This window comes from Thalassophryne amazonica, chromosome 11 (assembly GCF_902500255.1).
Source record: "Thalassophryne amazonica chromosome 11, fThaAma1.1, whole genome shotgun sequence".
Classification (NCBI taxonomy): domain Eukaryota; kingdom Metazoa; phylum Chordata; class Actinopteri; order Batrachoidiformes; family Batrachoididae; genus Thalassophryne; species Thalassophryne amazonica.
In genome coordinates this window covers 72,318,967-72,343,109 of record NC_047113.1, presented here as the reverse complement: position 1 = coordinate 72,343,109, position 24,143 = coordinate 72,318,967, and the positions used below count along the sequence as shown (strand labels likewise).

General features: G+C 42.2%; 1 protein-coding gene across 2 annotated transcripts in view; it reads left to right on the top strand.

Moving 5' to 3' along the window:
* Positions 1-24,143, top strand: part of LOC117520805 (LIM and calponin homology domains-containing protein 1-like) — a 153,916-nt gene that overhangs the window by 33,772 nt on the left and 96,001 nt on the right. For both annotated transcript variants that reach the window (XM_034182140.1, XM_034182139.1), the window contains exon 4: positions 21,692-21,798. The gene's annotated coding sequence lies outside the window, so the exon portion shown is untranslated. The remainder of the gene's footprint in view (positions 1-21,691; positions 21,799-24,143) is intronic.

Below are 24,143 nucleotides of genomic sequence, written 5' to 3'. Positions count from 1 at the left end.
AGCGCTGTAGCCCAAGCGCGTGCCTCACCGCGAAGCAGGTTGATTACATTAGCTATTTTGCTGGCGTCAGTCGCGTACATGACGGGACGTTGTGCGAAGACGAGCGAACACTGCATAAGGAAGTCCGCGCATGTCTCCACACAACCTCCGTACGGCTCTGGAGGGCTTATGTATGCTTCCAGGGAAGGTGGAAGGGGTCGTTGAACGACCTGTGGAACGTCACTGTTACGCACAGGGTCGACAGGAGGGAGAGCCGCAGCAGTGCCCTGAGGGCGCGCTTCCACCTGTGCGGCGAGAGCCTCCACCCTGCGGTTAAGGAGGACGTTCTGCTCGGTCATTAAATCCAACCGAGCCGTGAAAGCGGTGAGGATCCGCTGCAACTCACCGATCATTCCTCCTGCGGACGCCTGTGCGCCCTGTTCTTCCATTGGCCGTTCAACAGCCGGTTGACGCCCCTCGGGATCCATGACGATGGCCGAGATATCCTGTTGGGAAAGTGTAGGTACACGGACCCACAACAGGGGGCGCAAATGAACGGTCAATGGAGTAGGTCAAATAACAACACTTTACTGTTGTAAATGTGCACAACCAATACAACAGATTACAACAATGGTCAAAAGTCAATTCACAAAGATGTCGTGTGGGCAGGCTCGAAGATAGGGGACGTCTGTCCAAGGCAGAACCGGAACCACACGATTTCCTCCGCCACCAGACCCCGGGAATACTGGAGCCGCCAAGTCCCGAACTCCCAGGTGGCCACTGCCTACGCGTGTCGGACCTGGTACTGCTGGCGAGGAACAACAAACATTTAAATGTGGGCGCGTTTGCACCCAGCAATCCACACGGCAGGAAAACTACCTCCACCTCTCGTTGGATAAGGAGTCCACACTAACAATGCACTAGTCACAAGAAATACTGTCAAAACAGTCAGCTGAGGTACGTTACCTTCCAGGTAGAACGATATCTCGGCAAAGAGGTGGAGACGTCGTCCTGCTGATATACTCCTGCTGATCAGATGATTGTTAACAGCTGTTGCAGGTGATGCGTGACAGCTGTCACCCTGGCTGCTCCTGTGAGGCGGCTGCGCCCTCTGGTGCCTGAAGCCCGCACTCCAGACAGGGCGCCCTCTGGTGGTGGGCCAGCAGTACCTCCTCTTCTGGCGGCCCACACAACAGGATGTTTGTCAAGAAAATGATCATTTCTCTACATTGTTTACAGACCCTGCAGCGGGTCTGTAATCAACTTTTCTGCAGCGCAGCTTTGCTTTGAACCTTGAACCAATCAAAGCAGTGATTCACAGATCGAAGCAGTGCTTCAATCTAATGCTTCGTTGATTCATTGTTTTATTTCGTTTTATCTTAATTTTCCCCCAATAAAACCCTAAAGAGCATGTCTGTGAGTAATATTTACATTTTTTATGTTAAACCGACCTGTTATGGTCTTCTGAAACAGTTGATAGATGTATTTTATAATTTAAAAATGGGACTGATGCTAACGCGTTAGCATGTCTATGGCATTTTTAATGTTAAAGTTAGTTTAATGTTTTAATGTTAAAGTTAGTTTGCTCCTGTTATAAGACAGCAATTGTAGCGTAGTGGTAAGGTTTCTGTCTGTTAATCAGAGATTTTGTAAATTGCAGGTTCGAATCCAACAAGTGGCATTTATTTTTTATTTAACCAAGGTTATTTAACTACAGGGTTCTGTATTGGGTCCCCTTTTATTTATTATTTATATCAACCCAGTGAAGTTCACTAATTATATACCAATATCTAATCTATCAGTGTCCGGTGATTGCAGTAATTATCTATATACCCGCCTGGACATAATAAGACATAATAAGAGCACACTGCTTCATTCATGTCATTTCATGACTGTACATCTGTGACCGTGGGTCATATACAGAGTCATATATATTTACATTTTTTATGTTAAACCGACCTGTTATGGTCTTCTGAAACAGTTGATAGATGATCACATAGAGGATAATTTCTGAATTGTGACTGGTGGTTGGCTCTCACTGCGGTATTGTATCACTTCCTGTTCCGGAGCACAGCGGTGTTTTTCTGTATCTGTTAGCTGTTTAATCTGCGCAGTTAGATTGATCTAGTTATCTAGATTACGATTTGTTTCCCAGTGTAATCTTTACGTGCCTTAACTAAAGCACTCATTCTGCTGAATCACCTCTAAATTATTTACACATTATTCACTTTGCGTGTTTTTAGGAATCCGCTAGCTTAGCGTAGCTACTAGCTCTTAGCCGATTTAGCATGGCGGCTTCTCCTGTCTCTCCCGCACTTTTCTGCTCTGGGTGTGAAATGTTTAGTTATTCCTCGGCCTCCTTTAGCAGTAATGGTACTTGTAATAAGTGTAGCTTATTCGTAGCTTTGGAGGCCAGGCTGGGCGAATTGGAGACTCGGCTCCGCACCGTGGAAAATTCTACAGCTAGCCAGGCCCCTGTAGTCGGTGCGGACCAAGGTAGCTTAGCCGCCGTTAGTTCCCCTCTGGCAGATCCCGAGCAGCCGGGAAAGCAGGCTGACTGGGTGACTGTGAGGAGGAAGCGTAGCCCTAAACAGAAGCCCCGTGTACACCGCCAACCCGTTCACATTTCTAACCGTTTTTCCCCACTCGACGACACACCCGCCGAGGATCAAACTCTGGTTATTGGCGACTCTGTTTTGAGAAATGTGAAGTTAGCGACACCAGCAACCATAGTCAATTGTCTTCCGGGGGCCAGAGCAGGCGACATTGAAGGAAATTTGAAACTGCTGGTTAAGGCTAAGCGTAAATTTGGTAAGATTGTAATTCACGTCGGCAGTAATGACACCCGGTTACGCCAATCGGAGGTCACTAAAATTAACATTAAATCGGTGTGTAACTTTGCAAAAACAATGTCGGACTCTGTAGTTTTCTCTGGGCCCCTCCCCAATCAGACCGGGAGTGACATGTTTAGCCGCATGTTCTCCTTGAATTGCTGGCTGTCTGAGTGGTGTCCAAAAAATGACGTGGGCTTCATAGATAATTGGCAAAGCTTCTGGGGAAAACCTGGTCTTGTTAGGAGAGACGGCATCCATCCCACTTTGGATGGAGCAGCTCTCATTTCTAGAAATCTGGCTAATTTTCTTAAATCCTCCAAACCGTGACTATCCAGGGTTGGGACCAGGAAGCAGAGTTGTAGTCTTACACACCTCTCTGCAGCTTCTCTCCCCCTGCCATCCCCTCATTACCCCATCCCCGTAGAGACGGTGCCTGCTCCCAGACTACCAATAACCAGCAAAAATCTATTTAAGCATAAAAATTCAAAAAGAAAAAATAATATAGCACCTTCTACTGCACCACAGACTAAAACAGTTAAATGTGGTCTATTAAACATTAGGTCTCTCTCTTCTAAGTCCCTGTTGGTAAATGATATAATAATTGATCAACATATTGATTTATTCTGCCTAACAGAAACCTGGTTACAGCAGGATGAATATGTTAGTTTAAATGAGTCAACACCCCCGAGTCACACTAACTGTCAGAATGCTCGTAGCACGGGCCGGGGCGGTGGATTAGCAGCAATCTTCCATTCCAGCTTATTAATTAATCAAAAACCCAGACAGAGCTTTAATTCATTTGAAAGCTTGTCTCTTAGTCTTGTCCATCCAAATTGGAAGTCCCAAAAACCAGTTTTATTTGTTATTATCTATCGTCCACCTGGTCGTTACTGTGAGTTTCTCTGTGAATTTTCAGACCTTTTGTCTGACTTAGTGCTTAGCTCAGATAAGATCATTATAGTGGGCGATTTTAACATCCACACAGATGCTGAGAATGACAGCCTCAACACTGCATTTAATCTATTATTAGACTCTATTGGCTTTGCTCAAAAAGTAAATGAGTCCACCCACCACTTTAATCATATCTTAGATCTTGTTCTAACTTATGGTATGGAAATAGAAGACTTAACAGTATTCCCTGAAAACTCCCTTCTGTCTGATCATTTTTTAATAACATTTACATTTACTCTGATGGACTACCCAGCAGTAGGGAATAAGTTTCATTACACTAGAAGTCTTTCAGAAAGCGCTGTAACTAGGTTTAAGGATATGATTCCTTCTTTATGTTCTCTAATGCCATATAACAACACAGTGCAGAGTAGCTACCTAAACTCTGTAAGGGAGATAGAGTATCTCGTCAATAGTTTTACATCCTCATTGAAGACAACTTTGGATGCTGTAGCTCCTCTGAAAAAGAGAGCTTTAAATCAGAAGTGTCTGACTCCATGGTATAACTCTCAAACTCGTAGCTTAAAGCAGATAACCCGTAAGTTGAGAGGAAATGGCGTCTCACTAATTTAGAAGATCTTCACTTAGCCTGGAAAAAGAGTCTGTTGCTCTATAAAAAAGCCCTCCGTAAAGCTAGGACATCTTTCTACTCATCACTAATTGAAGAAAATAAGAACAACCCCAGGTTTCTTTTCAGCACTGTAGCCAGGCTGACAAAGAGTCAGAGCTCTATTGAGCTGAGTATTCCATTATCTTTAACTAGTAATGAGTTCATGACTTTCTTTGCTAACAAAATTTTAACTATTAGAGAAAAAATTACTCATAACCATCCCAAAGACGTATCGTTATCTTTGGCTGCTTTCAGTGATGCCGGTATTTGGTTAGACTCTTTCTCTCCGATTGTTCTGTCTGAGTTATTTTCATTAGTTACTTCATCCAAACCATCAACATGTTTATTAGACCCCATTCCTACCAGGCTGCTCAAGGAAGCCCTACCATTATTTAATGCTTCGATCTTAAATATGATCAATCTATCTTTGTTAGTTGGCTATGTACCACAGGCTTTTAAGGTGGCAGTAATTAAACCATTACTTAAAAAGCCATCACTTGACCCAGCTATCTTAGCTAATTATAGGCCAATCTCCAACCTTCCTTTTCTCTCAAAAATTCTTGAAAGGGTAGTTGTAAAACAGCTAACTGATCATCTGCAGAGGAATGGTCTATTTGAAGAGTTTCAGTCAGGTTTTAGAATTCATCATAGTACAGAAACAGCATTAGTGAAGGTTACAAATGATCTTCTTATGGCCTCGGACAGTGGACTCATCTCTGTGCTTGTTCTGTTAGACCTCAGTGCTGCTTTTGATACTGTTGACCATAAAATTTTATTACAGAGATTAGAGCATGCCATAGGTATTAAAGGCACTGCGCTGCGGTGGTTTGAATCATATTTGTCTAATAGATTACAATTTGTTCATGTAAATGGGGAATCTTCTTCACAGACTAAAGTTAATTATGGAGTTCCACAAGGTTCTGTGCTAGGACCAATTTTATTCACTTTATATATGCTTCCCTTAGGCAGTATTATTAGACGGTATTGCTTAAATTTTCATTGTTACGCAGATGATACCCAGCTTTATCTATCCATGAAGCCAGAGGACACACACCAATTAGCTAAACTGCAGGATTGTCTTACAGACATAAAGACATGGATGACCTCTAATTTCCTGCTTTTAAACTCAGATAAAACTGAAGTTATTGTTCTTGGCCCCACAAATCTTAGAAACATGGTGTCTAACCAGATCCTTACTCTGGATGGCATTACCCTGACCTCTAGTAATACTGTGAGAAATCTTGGAGTCATTTTTGATCAGGATATGTCATTCAAAGCGCATATTAAACAAATATGTAGGACTGCTTTTTTGCATTTACGCAATATCTCTAAAATCAGAAAGGTCTTGTCTCAGAGTGATGCTGAAAAACTAATTCATGCATTTATTTCCTCTAGGCTGGACTATTGTAATTCATTATTATCAGGTTGTCCTAAAAGTTCCCTAAAAAGCCTTCAGTTAATTCAAAATGCTGCAGCTAGAGTGCTGACGGGGACTAGAAGGAGAGAGCATATCTCACCCATATTGGCCTCTCTTCATTGGCTTCCTGTTAATTCTAGAATAGAATTTAAAATTCTTCTTCTTACTTATAAGGTTTTGAATAATCAGGTCCCATCTTATCTTAGGGACCTCGTAGTACCATATCACCCCAATAGAGCGCTTCGCTCTCAGACTGCAGGCTTACTTGTAGTTCCTAGGGTTTGTAAGAGTAGAATGGGAGGCAGAGCCTTCAGCTTTCAGGCTCCTCTCCTGTGGAACCAGCTCCCAATTCAGATCAGGGAGACAGACACCCTCTCTACTTTTAAGATTAGGCTTAAAACTTTCCTTTTTGCTAAAGCTTATAGTTAGGGCTGGATCAGGTGACCCTGAACCATCCCTTAGTTATGCTGCTATAGACGTAGACTGCTGGGGGGTTCCCATGATGCACTGTTTCTTTCTCTTTTTGCTCTGTATGCACCACTCTGCATTTAATCATTAGTGATCGATCTCTGCTCCCCTCCACAGCATGTCTTTTTCCTGGTTCTCTCCCTCAGCCCCAACCAGTCCCAGCAGAAGACTGCCCCTCCCTGAGCCTGGTTCTGCTGGAGGTTTCTTCCTGTTAAAAGGGAGTTTTTCCTTCCCACTGTAGCCAAGTGCTTGCTCACAGGGGGTCGTTTTGACCGTTGGGGTTTTACATCATTATTGTATGGCCTTGCCTTACAATATAAAGCGCCTTGGGGCAACTGTTTGTTGTGATTTGGCGCTATATAAAAAAAAAAATTGATTGATTGATGTATTTCATAACTTAAAAATGGGACTGATGCTAACACGTTAGCATGTCTATGGCATTTTTAATGTTAAAGTTAGCACTAAGCTGTTGCTGCTGTCAGCATGTTTGTGTGCATTTGTTTTTTGTATAATAATGACTCAGCGTTTGTTGTCATAAAAGAGTCAAATATTCCAAATTGTAATTTTTTTAATGTATTTTTGTTTATATATTAATAATAATAATAGCAACAAAAGCAATAATAGTAATAATAATTAATAATGATACAATACAATTTTAGAGAAAGAGACAAAAATGAACCTGATTAAAAACACAACAGAAAATATAAGACTAAATATAAAACTAAAAATATAAAAGATCAGGCTGCCCAGTTTATAATATATACTGTACTTACAGCGCCTTATTTTCCACTCTATACACTCCACAATCATAACAGCTGTTTAAATAAATGTTTGTAATAGTAGTTCCTTGTGTTCAGAAGTCAAATAATGCATTACAGTAGCCTGTAGTACACTCAAGAGAAGTTTTGTTTGCATAACGTCACTCCACTGCAGCCTCCAAGCTGCCCCAGTTACACACAATCAAAATGGCATCCAGATTACATCATTTTGTGGGAGTCGGCCCTCTCTATGTTCTCTCTGGCGTGTGGTTCACCGTGAGTCGCCCTGAGTTGTACATGTTCGCACTATGTGTGAAGGGGCCCTAGTTGATCTCACCTTAGCTAACATCCTCCTCTCACCTACCACCTCTATAGGGTTTTTTTTAGTGCTTTGACTCCTGGGAAAGCACTTGATCAATAGTGTTTTATGATTGCTAATCATAATAATAATGAACTTTTTTGTATATAAGTCGCACCAGAATATAAGTCACAGGACCATCCAAGCTCTTTAAAACCATATAAATATAATGCAGTGCTAAAATACCCTCAGACATGCGTTCTATATAATTTGCAGTTGTTTACTTAATTATTAAGATCCTGTTGTCTTACATACAATTTGTGCATGTTCAAATCAAATCATTGTGTTCCTGCTGTGCAAATCAAGGAATATTTGTAGATCATCCTCTGTGGATTTGCAGGTATTAATGAGACAAATTTAACTCCTTAGGAAGTTAGCTTTGAGTTAGCGAAAGTTGGTGTGCAAGCTAACATCCACAAAATGCCTTGTAAATGACTGCAGAGGTGTTATCAGCTTACAAAACAGTATTTTCAGTTTTAGAAGTATTTATTTTTTGCTCGCACTTGCATAATATACCAGAAAGAAGCTGATAGCAGTAGCTACACCAGGAAATGGTGTCACCGTGCTAACCTTGGCAAAATGTCTTGTAAATAAGTTCAGAGGTGTTATTAGGTTCCAAAAACAGCATTTTCAGTATTTTTTTTCCAGCTTCCATTTTTTATATATTTAAGTGAATAAATTTGTTTTCAATTAATTAATTGTACTATTTTTATTTCACCTGTGTAATCATTTTGAGCATTTTGTGTTTACAGTGCCCCACCTGACATTATGAAAAAGGATTTTTATGACAAACTGAATAGCACATTTTACAGTGAAAAGTGAAACATTCCTGCAGACATCTACTCTAATAAGCAGGTTGGTTGTAGTTTTGTCCCAATGTTCTTAAAATGAAGCAATATCTCCACTGGTGGACAATTACCATTAATGCAGCTACAATAGAATTAATGCAAGTATGTATGTAAATGCTGTGGCCTGCATAATTTATCATGTTTATTCATGCAACTGTACAAATATTTGTTACTACATTATTAAATTTTAACCTGTAAAAGAATCAATGAAATTAATTGATAGTCGCAGCTCCACTGAAAAGTTCTAACTCGTCATCATAAAAGATGATAGTTTATCACAACAGTGTGATCCTCTGTACGTTATACTTTTAATTTTTGAGGCAGCTTCATATGGTTTTGCAGTAATATTTTGGGCCCCTGGCTGTGTACGGGGAGGTGAGAAACCCATAAACAAGTTGTCTATCCCGCTGTTATGCACGCCATCATAATGGAACATAGGCCACTCCCCCTTCCTCTTCCTGTTTGGAGTTTAATGGGAAAATGGGTCTCTGAGGACTTTCAGTTGTGTTGTAATTAGAGCAGCGACCTCTGTTACTTTGGCAGCTCAGCCCGTGAGCTTCAATGTTATTCTGGACAGATTTTTGATTGCATTCCCAAACGTCTGTGTCGACTGTATGTTCATTTTAACCATGCGTAAACAGACATGCAGAATAAAGCAGCTTCAGAATTGAACAGTGGTAACTCTCGTTCATACAGTGGTTGTATTTTTTTTACTTTGCACGTCACTTTTTTCTGATTTTGGCTGTAATCCTGCACCATTCACAAAGACTGTATGAAAATTCAGTAAGGTATATCTTATGTATTATATTCCAATTCTACAACCCCTGGCAAAAATTATGGAATCACCGGCCTCAGAGGATGTTCATTCAGTTGTTTAATTTTGTAGAAAAAAAGCAGATCACAGACATGACACAAAACTAAAGTCATTTCAAATGGCAACTTTCTGGCTTTAAGAAACACTATAAGAAATGAAGAAAAAAAGATTGTGGCAGTCAGTAACGGTTACTTTTTTAGACCAAGCAGAGGAAAAAAATATGGAATCACTCAATTCTGAGGAAAAAATTATGGAATCACCCTGTAAATTTTCATCCCCCAAATTAACACCTGCATCAAATCAGATCTGCTCACTGACATTGACCCTATGCCATGACATTGACCCTATGTGTCTTTTTACAAGGAATGCAGTTTTTGCTCTATGGCAAGATGCATTATCATCTTGAAAAATGATTTCATCATCCCCAAACATCCTTTCAATTGTCCAAAATATCAACATAAACTTGTGCATATTGATGATGTAATGACAGCCATCTCCCCAGTGCCTTTACCTGACATGCAGCCCCATATCATCAATGACTGTTGAAATTTACATGTTCTCTTCAGGCAGTCATCTTTATAAATCTCATTGGAAAGGCACCAAACAAATGTTCCAGCATCATCACCTTGCCCAATGCAGATTCGAGATTCATCACTGAATATGACTTTCATCCAGTCATCCACAGTCCACAATTGCTTTTCCTTAGCCCATTGTAACCTTGTTTTTTTCTGTTTAGGTGTTAATGATGCCTTTCGTTTAGCTTTTCTGTATGTAAATCCCATTTCCTTTAGGCGGTTTCTTACAGTTCGGTCACAGACGTTGACTCCAGTCTCCTCCCATTCGTTCCTCATTTGTTTTGTTGTACATTTTTTGATTTTTGAGACATATTGCTTTAAGTTTTCTGTCTTGACGCTTTGCTGTCTTCCTTGGTCTACCAGTATGTTTGCCTTTAACAACCTTCCCATGTTGTTTGTATTTGGTCCTGAGTTTAGACACAGCTGACTGTGAACAACCAACATCTTTTGCAACATTGTGTGATGATTTACTCTCTTTTAAGAGTTTGATAATCCTCTCCTTTGTTTCAACTGACATCTCTCGTGTTGGAGCCATGATTCATGTCAGTCCACTTGGTGCAACAGCTCTCCAAGGTGTGTTCACTCCTTTTTAGATGCAGACTAACAAGCAGATCTGATATGATGCAGGTGTTAATTTGGGGGATGAAAATTTACAGGGTGATTCCATAATTTTTTCCTCAGAATTGAGTGATTCCATATTTTTTTCCTCTGCTTGGTCTAAAAAAGTAACCGTTACTGACTGCCACAATCTTTTTTTCTTGATTTCTTATAGTGTTTCTTAAAGCCAGAAAGTTGCCATTTGAAATGACTTTAGTTTTGTGTCATGTCTGTGATCTGCTTTTTTCTACAAAATTAAACAACTGAATGAACATCCTCTGAGGCCGGTGATTCCATAATTTTTGCCAGGGGTTGTAAGTTGGAACTATGTTAGTATACTAAGGTATATCTAAATATCTAAAAAGGAAGAGTAAAATAGAAGAGTAGAAAAGAGTAGAGTAGAGCCACTTAGGTGCCTGGTCTTGAGAACCAGGGATGGTAGGTTGAAAACCTTTTTTATCCCATGGGAACAATGTATGAATTTTGGGTTGCTTTTAATAAACTGAGGTAAAACTAGAGCATCTGTGGGGGCTGGTTATTTCTGTTACATATGTCACATTAAATTTAAAACCCATGAAAATGTAAAAGGAAGATAAAGTGAGCTGGCATAATATGACTTTAATTACTTTATTGGATCGGAGACTATTTATTGGGCGAGGTGATGGTCTAGTGGTTAAGGTGTTGGGCTTGAGTCCAGAAGATCATGGGTTCAAATCCCCGCCTGACTGGAAAATTACTAAGGGCCCTTGGGCAAGGCCTTTAATCCCCTATTGCTCCCGGTGTTTAGTGAACACCTTGTATGGCAGCACCCTGACATCGGGGTGAATGTGAGGCATAATTGTAACGCACTTTGAGCGTCTGATGCAGATGGAAAAGCACTATATAAATGCGGTCCATTTACCATATTTTTCAAATCTGACCTTTGAACATTTAAAAATGTTTGAAAAACAGCATGGATGAAGCATTTCTACACTGTTTAAAACCTGCAAGAGCTCTGTATGCCTGTTTAATTAACACTCGTTAAGCCAAATCCACATTTCAGTGCAAAACCTCCATTACAGTTTATACACAAACTCCGCCCACATTTGAGATATATCGATGAGTCCCTTCAGCTGCTTCCCTTGTTTTCACTCAGGGTCGCCACAGCAGATCCGAGGTGGATTTGCATGTTGATTTGGCACATGTTTTACACCGGATGCCCTTCCTGACACAACCCCACATTACATTGATAAATGTGGCAGGGGTGGGATTTGAACCAGGAACCTTCATTTGAGATAAATCAGTGACTGTTATTAAAACAACACAGTAGATTTTGCAGAGTAAGATATACTCTGCCAGGATAACATTTGGTCCCAGTCCAAGTAGAGTTAATTATGAATGTATTTAACTCCATTTAGACTGGGACCAAATGTTATCCTGACAAAGTATATTTTACTCTGCAAAATTTACTGTGAAGTTACTTTTGCAAGAAAAGTGAGGAGGTATTTCACGAACATGTGGATCTACACTAAACATTAACAAGGCTGTTTTTTTATTCCTCAGGTCAGAGCACAACACAAAGTTAGGGTAGTGTCTCACTGATGCAAGACTGGAGAAGAGGCAGAGATGCAGCATCACGTAAAAAGACGATAAGTTTCTTATGTGGAATGTCACTGAAGTGGTCCTCTTGACATGTGTATGCATAGTTGCCGACTGTCTGCTAAAATGCTGTCCGGAGTGGCCATAATTTCCTAGCATTCTGCATTCTTTTCAATCCAAACCACCAAGTGAGGTTGATCTGCATTGAGCAGCGACATTTTCTGAGGTAGACTGTGATGCTGGAGGTGTCTGCATGTCCTCTCAGTGTTCTTCTAGATTTTAAATGTCGGTCAGGGAAAGAGCTAAGATCATCTGTGTGGCGGTGACACTCAGTGATAGACCATGTGACTGGGAATCTCTGCTTTGCTGCAATGTTGCCAGATATGGCTGATGATTTTCAGTCTAAATGCTGTTCAAAAAGTGCCTTCAGCCTGCAAAATAAATTTCAAAGCAACATTGATCTGCTGCACCCAGGGCCTTAAATATACTCAATGTCAGTTTGCACATCGTTATCATTAAAACAACTGTCACAGTAATATTGTAGGGTATATCTTGCAGAGCCCTACTGCAACTTATACTCTGGAAAATGTATTTTAGCCTATAATGTGGTGCTGTGATATTCAGCCCAGTTTCATGTTTTTTCGTGCTCCCGGCACGAAATGAGTCAAATTTTCGTGACAGGGCTTTTTTTTTTAACTCAATACGTATTTCTAACCCTGGTCCAACCCCCAACCCAAACTTTAACCCCCAGCTTCACTTTTAATTTTGTGCAGCCATCACAGAATGAATGAGAATGAATTTGTGCTGAAAATGAGGCGCTTTTCATCACAATATCACAAACCAATAGATTAATGTACATTTCGTGCTCTTGAATCACAACTTGCTGTGAGACAGGGTTGAGATATTTGCCCCTCCAGATTTTCTCAGTTATGCAGGGGCTCCAAAGAACACATGATTGGGTCTCAAAGCTGTTTACTTTGGAAGAGAAAACTCAGATCCAGTTAACCCGCCTGGTAGGTGAGACTTCCCTGGAGTCAAATGGTCTAAAGGTGCACTTGCTGTGCCTTTTTGTGTGGGTGTGTGCACTCACAAGGAGAGCAGAGATGGCCCTGTCCCAAAAACACAGGAAGCCGGTGGGGGGGGCTTGCACTCATGGACATTTTTGCAGGAATGGAACAGGACCGTGAGAACAGGAGTTTCTATGTATGTGTGTTTGCATCCATGCATGCACCCTTACACCAGAAAGTCTGGGCTTTGAAACAAGTGCACTTTTATATGTGTATGTGTGTGTGTGTGTGTGTGTGTGTGTGTGTGTGTGTGTGTGCATGCATATCTGAAATAGTATTTGCTTTGAAAGTGCACATGGAAATGTATTTGTGTGACACAGTTCAACAGAGTACACGGGACAATCAGGGTGGAGAGGAAATAGTGACACCCTGTGAGAGAGAGAGAGAAACAAAGAGAGATCCTGGGAAACCTGGGAACAGGAGAGACGAGCTCAGCTCAGGTTGCACCCAACAAAGAGTGCTGGGAAGAGTAGAAGAAAGACTGAGAAGATGGGAAGAGAGTGATGGTCAAAGAAGAAGGACTGATTGAGGGGAAAAGCAGTTGAAGGATGCGAGATTTTTTTTTTATTTTTTAAAGGGGAACTGGAAAAGGAAGTAAAAGTATTAAGAGGACGTATGAAAGCTGGCCGTAAGACCTGATTGTGTCACATTTCTCTGTGATCAGGTATCTCTGATTTTCATGCTGCACTGAAGCTTTCTGTATTTGCATGTTTCCATGTGGGAGTGAGGAGCATTCTGGCTTCTTCAGACAGCTGCATGAGTTATACATTTGAGTTTTTTGTTGGAATTGTGCTTGTTAGAGAATATTTTTGTGGTATGAATGAAAGACTTAACCATACTGTGACTCCAAACCAAAAAAAAAATCTCTTAATGTGAGATGGAATTTAATGGAGAAGTAAAATTGTTCTGAACTATATGTCAGCTTGTTCACACAAAATAGCTCAATATCGCTGCTGATCTCATAAAACAATTGAAATTCTAATTTTATTCTTTTATGATATTGAGATTTTCTATGAGATATCAGCACAGGTAATTATGGATACGGATACGTCCATATGATGTCTGCACACACTCTGTTATGTGTCGACGCGGGTTGAGGAGCGGACCTGCGTCTGACGGAACCCAGCGCCAAAACAACCAGAAAGCGGTTCCAAAAACAAAACAATTTATTTTTCCCCCTTCTGTGCAATACAAAGTGTACAAATATAAACTGCGTCAGTCTGGCGGAGTGAAGGACGGCACGCTCTCCAGCGCCCAAAAGGATCGAAACCCGGCGCTTCTGGACCCACGTTCACCGCCAAACACCCCCCAGGTGGACACGACAAACCGACTCTGCGAAGGATAGAAAAGGTGAGGTAAGTCAGCAGCTACAACTAATATCCTTCAGAGGCACACACTATCAGCAACACATTCAGGTCTGAATTTAAGCTTTATATAAATGAGCAGCTTCTCACAACAGGTGGAGGATCATCAGTCCGCATGCCACAATTCTCATCAATGTTCACATATACTGCATAACAAAATACCAAGTTACTGTTAACAATTATTCAGACAATCAAATCACCTCTGATGTGTGCTGACAGCATGTGTCCCTCACCCGTCCTCCTTCACAGGCACAATGTGTCAAACCCAGGCGCGGTCCTCAGTGTCTCACAAACGAACATCACAAGGTCGAGTTCCCGGCAATTCTGCTTGAATCACACATGGCTTAAATGCAGAACGCCATCTCATTATCTGCTTCAGCTGAAAGTCTTTAAGGTTGCACGTGAGCACCATCCACAGGTGCTGCACATCACGTTGATGAGGGTGAAGGACTCTTCTGCCAGCACCTTCTCCACAGACAATAAATCAGTTTGCATACCACCTGGAGAGCAAAGAAAAGAAAAGAACACCAAAATGTCCAGCCAAACCCCCCCAACACACAACTGTACCCCCCCTTTAACGGGAAGCCTCCCGGCGACGGAACAGACCAGGCCGAGAACAGCACTTCCCTCCGGGGTCCTCGTCAGGAAGCAAACAGCATAACGCTCCCAGGGTCCACCGCAGACAGCAGGGCAGGGCACCGCAGCTGGAAGGCCGGCTGGCATCAAACAAAAACCCCAAAACAGTCCCAAGTACAACCCAACATACAAGAAAAACATAAAACCCACCCAAAACCTCCCCATTGGACCGTCCCATCCAACCCCGGGAAGAAAAGAAAAACTCCCAAATGCAAAAACCCAACACAGCCCCACAAACACAATACAAACATAAATGCACAAAGAAAAATAACAAACAACCCCCCCAGAACGACTTGCAGAGCCCAACACCCCCCAGAAGGCCTTTACCGCCAGTTCCAGGAGAAATAGCCAAAGCCGGAATCCCACAGAGGTCCCCAGGTACACATGGAGCAACGGCGCCCCCCAGAGGACCGTACCATCAAACCCCAGGAGGCACCCTCCCCACAACCCAGGAACCCCAGACCCGGCCACACTTGGCTAGTCGGCCCCACAAGCCAATTCCCCCCCAGAGGACCGTCCCATCAACCCTGGAGGTGGAACCTGGAAGGAAACAAAAAACACAACATTCCAACCCCCGGAGGACTACATTAAACAACCCCGGGGGCAAATAAAACAACCGATAAACCCTGTTACCTTCCCCAGCACCCCGAAAGACCCCAGATCCCTCCCAGAGCCTTTCGGCGGCTCAATTTTGGCAAACGGCACAAAACATCAAGCCGGGGAAGGGAACAGGAAAAATTAACCCGGCCCCAACCCCAAGGCACAGCGGAAACCAGAAATACGTCCGGTGCCCCAACCCGACCATACCCCAGCCTATCGGGAGGGGTGGAACTACCGAAATGGCGAACGGCAACAGATCGGCCCACCCCTCCAACTGAGGTATGTTCCCGCTGCACCACACCCCGGCAACACCAATGACGAACGGTACAAAGGCCCACCGAGGCTGGAGTGGAACCGGGCCCTAACCAAACCAGAAAAAACGCCCCTAACAACCCCCCCCCTAGGTGCAGAGGTCTTCTGAGAACGCTCAGCGTGACCAACCTGCACCACCCCACAACCCACAAGACGAACGGTCTTGGGGCGAGTGAGGTTGGGGTTAGGGAAGTAGGGAAATAAAAAAACAACAAAACAAAACGACCCCAGACCCAAACAGAAAATACCTAAATGCAAACAATAAAAACTAACGATTAACTGAGTCCAGACGGGCTTCGAACCGCCTGTCGTTCACTCCACCAGAAACGCCTCTGACTCCCCAAACAATTTATAACCCCTTTCAGAAAAAAAAACATTAGCCCAAACATTTTTTTTTTTTTTTTGTGTGTATTATTTTGCCTGTCCCAGAACACCTGGAGATACGTCACCACTATTTTTCTTGACGCTTCTATGACGGGGCAATATGGCGGCTTCAGCTCGTCCGAGCTGCATGGGCTCATCCGCAAGAGGAGCCAGAGGTCCCATCGGAGGAGTCTCAGTGGGGCGAAGAAGAGGCAGCCCAGACCTGTGTCGGGGAAAGCCCCGAGATGAAAAAACCCGTTCTTATGGCCGCCCTCTCTCGCGTCCACGCTCCTTTATCCGATCATCTAGATGAATCACCAAAGATATTAGCTCATCTAAATCGTTTGGTTCGTCACGGACTACTAGCTCGTCTTTTAATGGATCATTTAAACCATCCACAAACACTCCGCTTAATGCTGCGGCATTCCAACCGGACTGAGCAGAAAAAATTCGGAAATCCACAGAATAATCCGCCGCACTCCGTCTCCCCTGCCTGAGATTCAGCAACCGTTGGGCAACGGTATAAGCAAAAACCAGAAAACATTGCATCAAAAACGGAGCACACGCTTCAACGTTTCCCGCATAAGGCTCCGGACGACAAATAATCAGTTCGGAAGCCGAATCTCTGGGTGACGGAGTTATCTGCACCGGTATCGATGGTGCCGCACCTGGAGCAGCAGGAAGCGGAATGGCTTGCACTGCAAGCTCCATAACGCGGCGTCTGTTTATTTAGTTTGGTTTGCGAGATGCTGTAATTGCTCCCATATTTTCTCCAAGTGTTCTTGAACTCTTTCGGAAAACGGAACCGCTTCTGCCGCTGGGTCCATTTTGGAATGGCCGGGAACTACTGTTATGTGTCGACGCGGGTTGAGGAGCGGACCTGCGTCTGACGGAACCCAGCACCAAAACAACCAGAAAGCAGTTCCAAAAACAAAACAATTTATTTTTCCCCCTTCTGTGCAATACAAAGTGTACAAATATAAACTGCGTCAGTCTGGCGGAGTGAAGGACGGCATGCTCTCCAGCACCCAAAAGGATCGAAGCCCGGCGCTTCTGGACCCACGTTCACCGCCAAACACCCCCCAGGTGGACACGACAAACCGACTCTGCGAAGGATAGAAAAGGTGAGGTAAGTCAGCAGCTACAACTAATATCCTTCAGAGGCACACACTATCAGCAACACATTCAGGTCTGAATTTAAGCTTTATATAAATGAGCAGCTTCTCACAACAGGTGGAGGATCATCAGTCCGCATGCCACGGCCGTGAGAAGCGAGCTGCACATTTCTCATCAATGTTCACATATACTGCATAACAAAATACCAAGTTACTGTTAACAATTATTCAGACAATCAAATCACCTCTGATGTGTGCTGACAGCATGTGTCCCTCACCCGTCCTCCTTCACAGGCACGATGTGTCAAACCCAGGCGCGGTCCTCAGCGTCTCACAAACGAACATCACAAGGTCGAGTTCCCGGCAATTCTGCTTGAATCACACATGGCTTAAATGCAGAACGCCATCTCATTATCTGCTTCAGCTGAAAGTCTTTAAGGTTGCACGTGAGCACCATCCACAGGTGCTGCACATCACGTTGATGAGGGTGAAGGACTCTTCTGCCAGCACCTTCTCCACAGACAATAAATCAGTTTGCATACCACCTGGAGAGCAAAGAAAAGAAAAGAACACCAAAATGTCCAGCCAAACCCCCCCAACACACAACACACTCACTCCAATTCATCACATATTTAAGCTTGGTCAATCCTCCTTATCAGAATGTGATGGATTGGGTCCTCCCTTCACATCATTTAGAGATGTGCAGGGAAGCATGTCAACCAACAGAAGCCTAATTTCTCTCTGATAACATACAAAACTATCTGCTTGAGTCCAGCGCTCCTGCACTCCAGCACAGGGAACATTCATCCGTGTCTAGGTTACGGATATGGTTAGTGCTACTCTTCACTAAATCATGTGAAGGGACTAGCCAACTTGTCACATATAAAGGCTTGATAATAACAAGGGTTTTGCATCAATGTGATGAGTGGAGTGTAAAAATGTGTTGGATATCTCGACATTGACATTCATGTCTCTGGGTTCTCTGAGAACGAGAAATGCTTGGGAAGAGTTTATGGAGTCCAGAGATCCCTGGACAGATGGTTCTGGTGATGCAGAATCTGTTGCAGAACAGCAAAGTACTGGATGGTCGTGAGACCTGTATGCTAATTGGTAACCTAATGTGATAACTAGATAGCTTTGGTACAAGGTCACTTTTGTACACAGTGTCTTTGGAATCATTTTGTCAATGATGTACAGTGCCAGCACATGATGCTCCAAGACTTAACCAAGATGATGCAAGGACCAATTGTTTGCAAAATTACATTTGATTTGATTTAATAATGTATACCCCCCCCCCCCCCACCCCCCCAAAATAGGATTCAGTTACAGCCATCTATATACTAAGAGACAACTGTATGCGTGTATGCACACTGTTGCTCTGGGGGTTGGTAAGTTTAGACCGGTGGTGTCCAAACTATTCCCAAAAGGGCCAAGAGAGTGCAGGTTTTCCTTGCAGCCACTGACTCCAGCAGGTGATTTCACTGATGAACTCGTCCCATCTGCTCAAAGGGATGTTAATCAGTTGTTAATGAATAAAGATGTTAATCAGGATGTTCATCTGCAAAGAAAACCTGCACCCTCTCGGCCCTTTCTGGAATAGTTTGGACACCACTGGGTTAGACCTTACTTGTGTGACACACCTTGAGCCAACCTTCTTGTGACTTGGTGCTATATAAATGAAAATAAATTGAAATTGATTTGAAATTTGTTGGTGAAGATGAAGTTTTCTTTGCACTCTGTGAATCAAACCTGCCCTGGTGTGGGTAATTGGCTGGTTTAAATACTGTTTAAGTGGGATACAGGATAAGTTGGCCCATTGCAACCTTTGCCCCAGGTGTGAACTGGGGCTAACCCTAACCCACATTGAGTTCTTAACTTGGACTGAGTTCACCTGGAAGTGTATACCTGTAATGTACCAGTCCTGAAATTGGACCACCATCCGTTCTCAGGTCAATACAAAGGTATTGACTTGAGAACATTGAAATAAATTGAGATTTTGTCTCCTTCTGTTGAATGGACTTGAGTAAGTGGTGGTCCAATGTAGGTACTCTTCTCCTATTTATGGCTAAACATTTATTTGGTTTTGTGTACTTTCCACCATTGTACATAAAATGCATGTTACTGAACAATCATTAAATATGTTCATATATTGAAATTTTGCCTTGGGGCCAATCACAGTGTGGTTAGACATTGAGGCAGCTCCAGATCTAGATATACAACCCCTGGCAAAAATTATGGAATCACCGGCCTCGGAGGATGTTCATTCAGTTGTTTAATTTTGTAGAAAAAAAGCAGATCACAGACATGATACAAAACTAAAGTCATTTCAAATGGCAACTTTCTGGCTTTAAGAAACACTATAAGAAATCAGGAAAGAAATTGTGGCAGTCAGTAACGGTTACGTTTTTAGACCAAGCAGAGGGAAAAAAAATATGGAATCACTCAATTCTGAGGAAAAAACTATGGAATCATGAAAAACAAAAGAATGCTCCAACACATCACTAGTATTTTGTTGCACCACCTCTGGCTTTTATAACAGCTTGCAGTCTCTGAGGCATGGACTTAATGAGTGACAAACAGTACTCTTCATCAATCTGGCTCCAACTTTCTCTGATTGCTGTTGCCAGTTCAGCTTTGCAGGTTGGAGCCTTGTCATGGACCATTTTCTTCAACTTCCACCAAAGATTTTCAATTGGATTAAGATCCGGACTATTTGCAGGCCATGACATTGACCCTATGTGTCTTTTTGCAAGGAATGTTTTCACAGTTTTTGCTCTATGGCAAGATGCATTATCATCTTGAAAAATGATTTCATCATCCCCAAACATCCTTTCAATTGATGGGATAAGAAAAGTGTCCAAAATATCAACGTAAACTTGTGCATTTATTGATGATGTAATGACTGCCATCTCCCCAGTGCCTTTACAGGACATGCAGCCCCATATCATCAATGACTGTGGAAATTTACATGTTCTCTTCAGGCAGTCATCTTTATAAATCTCATTGGAACGGCACCAAGCAAAAGTTCCAGCATCATCACCTTGCTCAATGCAGATTCGAGATTCATCACTGAATATGACTTTCATCCAGTCATCCACAGTCCACGAGTGCTTTTCCTTAGCCCATTGTAACCTTGTTTTTTTCTGTTTAGGTGTTAATGATGGCTTTCGTTTAGCTTTTCTGTATGTAAATCCCATTTCCGTTAGGCGGTTTCTTACAGTTCGGTCACAGACGTTGACTCCAGTTTCCTCCCACTCGTTCCTCATTTGTTTTGTTGTGCATTTTCGATTTTTGAGACATATTGCTTTAAGTTTTCTGTCTTGACGCTTTGGTGTCTTCCTTGGTCTACCAGTATGTTTGCCATTAACAACCTTCCCATGTTGTTTGTATTTGGTCCAGAGTTTAGACACAGCTGACTGTGAACAACCAACATCTTTTGCAACACTGCATGATGATTTACCCTCATCATTATTATCAAGAGTTTGATAATCCTCTCCTTTGTTTCAGTTGACATTTCTCATGTTGGAGCCATGATTCATGTCAGTCCACTTGGTGCAACAGCTCTCCAAGGTGTGATCACTCCTTTTTAGATGTAGACTAACAAGCAGATCTGATTTGATGCAGGTGTTAGTTTTGGGGATGAAAATTTACAGGGTGATTCCATAATTTATTCCTCAGAATTGAGTGAGTCCATATTTTTTTCCCTCTGCTTGGTCTAAAAACGTAACCGTTACTGACTGCCACAATTTTTTTTCTTGATTTCTTATAGTGTTTCTTAAAGCCAGAAAGTTGCCATTTGAAATGACTTTAGTTTTGTGTCATGTCTGTGATCTGCTTTTTTTCCTACAAAATTAAACAACTGAATGAACATCCTCTGAGGCCAGTGTTTCTGTCATTTTTGCCAGGGGTTGTAGAGTCAAGATCAGTTTTGACTTTGATCAGGCTTTTTGTGTGCAGACCCAGTACTCCACGAAATTGAACTTTGATCCAATCACAATGATTAGTGATATCTTGTTGACAGATGTTCACTTTTTGTTTAATTGAAATGTTGTTGTTAAGATTTGCCTTTGGTTTCAGGTTGAATAACATAATTTATGTATAAACTTTAAAAGACGATTTTGATTTGACAAGAAAAACAAGCAAACATAATATTATGTAAAGGCCAGGCAGAGTTCATTTATAGACACATTTAAAAAAAAAATGACTTTTTAAAATTTTTCAAAATTTCTCTTTTCTATCTAAAAATACAAATGAAGAAATATGATGGCACAGTCTGCACTCCAAAGCTAAATATGTTTAAATTGTAATTGCAGTGCAACTTGAAAGTGATTAACTATTGATGAATTTTGAACGAGAGCCAGTGGATTGTGGACAGGTGTTAAAACCGATGCTGTGATTTATCCTGTGTCTGCTTTACTAATGGTGCGTGATGAAATTGTGTTTTGTGCAGGAAAACCTGAATGTTTTCCTACGCGGCTGTGAGGAGTTGGGACTGAAGGGCCCCCAGCTCTTTGATCCTGGAGATCTGGAGGACACATCAACAAGCCATAACACAAAGTAAGACGCAAATTTCCGTGTTACTATTAAAACAAGCAGCTGTGCAAAGAGTTTTTACTTATAGCACAATGTGGACCATTTACCACCAGCTCTCCGCACAAATATGTGAGTTTGTTGTTTTTAATGGGTTGAATAAGGTAGTTTGTTTATTTTGACACGTGCCCATATGACTAAAAAGTAATGTGTGTGTTGCCAGGATGTGTTGGTTGAAAACTAACTTGGATATGGTAGAACATCTGAATTGCTGAAAACCAAATTTTGCATTGCTGTGCAGCTGCTGGAGCACTGTAGTAAGCGACTAATTCAAGAATAATGCAGTGATGTGAGAGAAGGGAAATGGGAGATAATGAAAGGAGGATTTGTAGCTAATAAGCATCAATTTACAATCAGCAAATCTGATTCAGTTGTTGCATCCAATTAAAGAGGAGAGAAAATGAGTTTACATAGTCTTTGCAGGGCTCAAGAGATGCGGCTGGACCGGTTCTGTCAGGACAGAGTCATGTTCGCGCAGACTATTGTTTGAACAATGGAGCCTTTGTGTATGTATCAGCATGTGTTCAAATTTACAAGGTCATAAGTGAGGCTGAAAGATTCACTGAAATTTTAATGTTATTCAGCAAATCTTTAGTAGAATAAGTTGTAATGGGAGTCATGATAAATGTCGATAAATTAAAGTAATGCAGTCTGAATAAGAAGCTCTGAAAACATTCTTAGCCCTGGTGTACACGCCGGATTATCTGAGATTTTACCATATCATGAAATTGTCACAAATATATAATTGATGCAAGGCTTTTTGCAGCTTCTGAGAGAGGGGAAGGATCACAGAGGTGCTGGAGCCTATCCCAGCAGTCATAGGGAAAGAGGCAGGGTCCACCTTCGACAGGACATCAATCACAAACTCCACACCGAAAGGACCAGGTGGGAAGGGTTCCTAAAACCTCCTTGCTGTGAGGCAGCAGTGCTAACTACTAAGCCACTGGCCTACACTGGCTGGTTACTTGTTTCTTTTTGGGGTGGGGGGGTGGCATTGGTTGGCTTTCATCCATGGTGTGCAGCAGTTTTAGTCCATCTTTTAGGATGCAGCATTGAACAATACGTCAGGCAGGTTCTGGTACACTATGAGCTCATGCCTGAAACATCTGGTCTGAAATAATGGAAACAGAACTAGTTCCAAAATAAGTGACAGGTTGCCAGAGTCAATCACAGGAGCTGTTTTTTTTTTCCATTCAGCTGCCTCTTCAAATTTTATTCTTTGAAATATTTCAAGAATAAAATTCTAAACTACTGTATTTATCCTTCAGTTAAATGGAAGCAAAGAAATCCTAGTTGATAAAAAAACATGGCTTTCATGAATTTATTTTTATTCATTCATTTTCGGACTCTTATCCAGGTGACACCAGACTAAGCAGCTCATCACTATCCTTACCCAAGTCCTCTCACACTTCCTAGGGGATTCCAAGGCATTCCCAAACCAACTAGGAGATATATTCCCTCTAGCATTTTCAGGGTCTTCCCTGGGGCCTCCTCCCAATTTAGCATGCCTGGAGACCTCCCAAGGGAGATGACAGTTACATTCTCACCAAGTGCCCAAACTATCTCAGCTAGCTCCTTTTAATGTGAAGGAGTAGCCACACTATTCATAACCCCTCCCAGATATTCCAGCTTCTTACCCTTTTTCTGATTGTGAGCCCAGATACCCAACGGAGGTACCTCATTTCCGCCACTTGTACCCATGACCTTGTTCTTTTAGTCAATACCCAAAGCTCATGGCCATAGGTGAGGATAGGAGTGTAATTCAACTAATAAACTGAGTGTAATTCAACTAATAAATTGAGTGCCTTGCCTTCTGGCTCAGCTCTTTCTTCACCAGTTCTTCCAGTACAGCATCTGCAAGACATCAGACACAGCCTCAATCCATCTAATTTATCTCATGCTCCACCTTACTCCCCACTTGTGAACAAGACCCCGAGATACTTAAACCTTTCTACTGGTGCAAAAATGCTCTATCCACAGGTGTCAGTCGGTCCTTTTCTCACAGAGGACCATGGTCTCAGATTTGGAAAATCTGATCCTCATCCCTTTCAATTCACATTTGGCCTCAAACATGCCCAGTGAGCATCGGAGGTCACTGTCTGATGAGGCCAACAGCACCACATAATTCTGAGGTCACCAAACTGGACACTCTCCAGTTCCTTACTTCCTAGGGGAAGCCTCTTTAAAGAATGGCCTAACGCGTGATGATCCATGATTATTCTTTGTACTTTGTTCAGGGCAAAACTGTTTAAAAGCATGTCTTCAAGATGGTACAGGTTTGTGATGGTACTTTGTTGAGCAGTAATCATGGT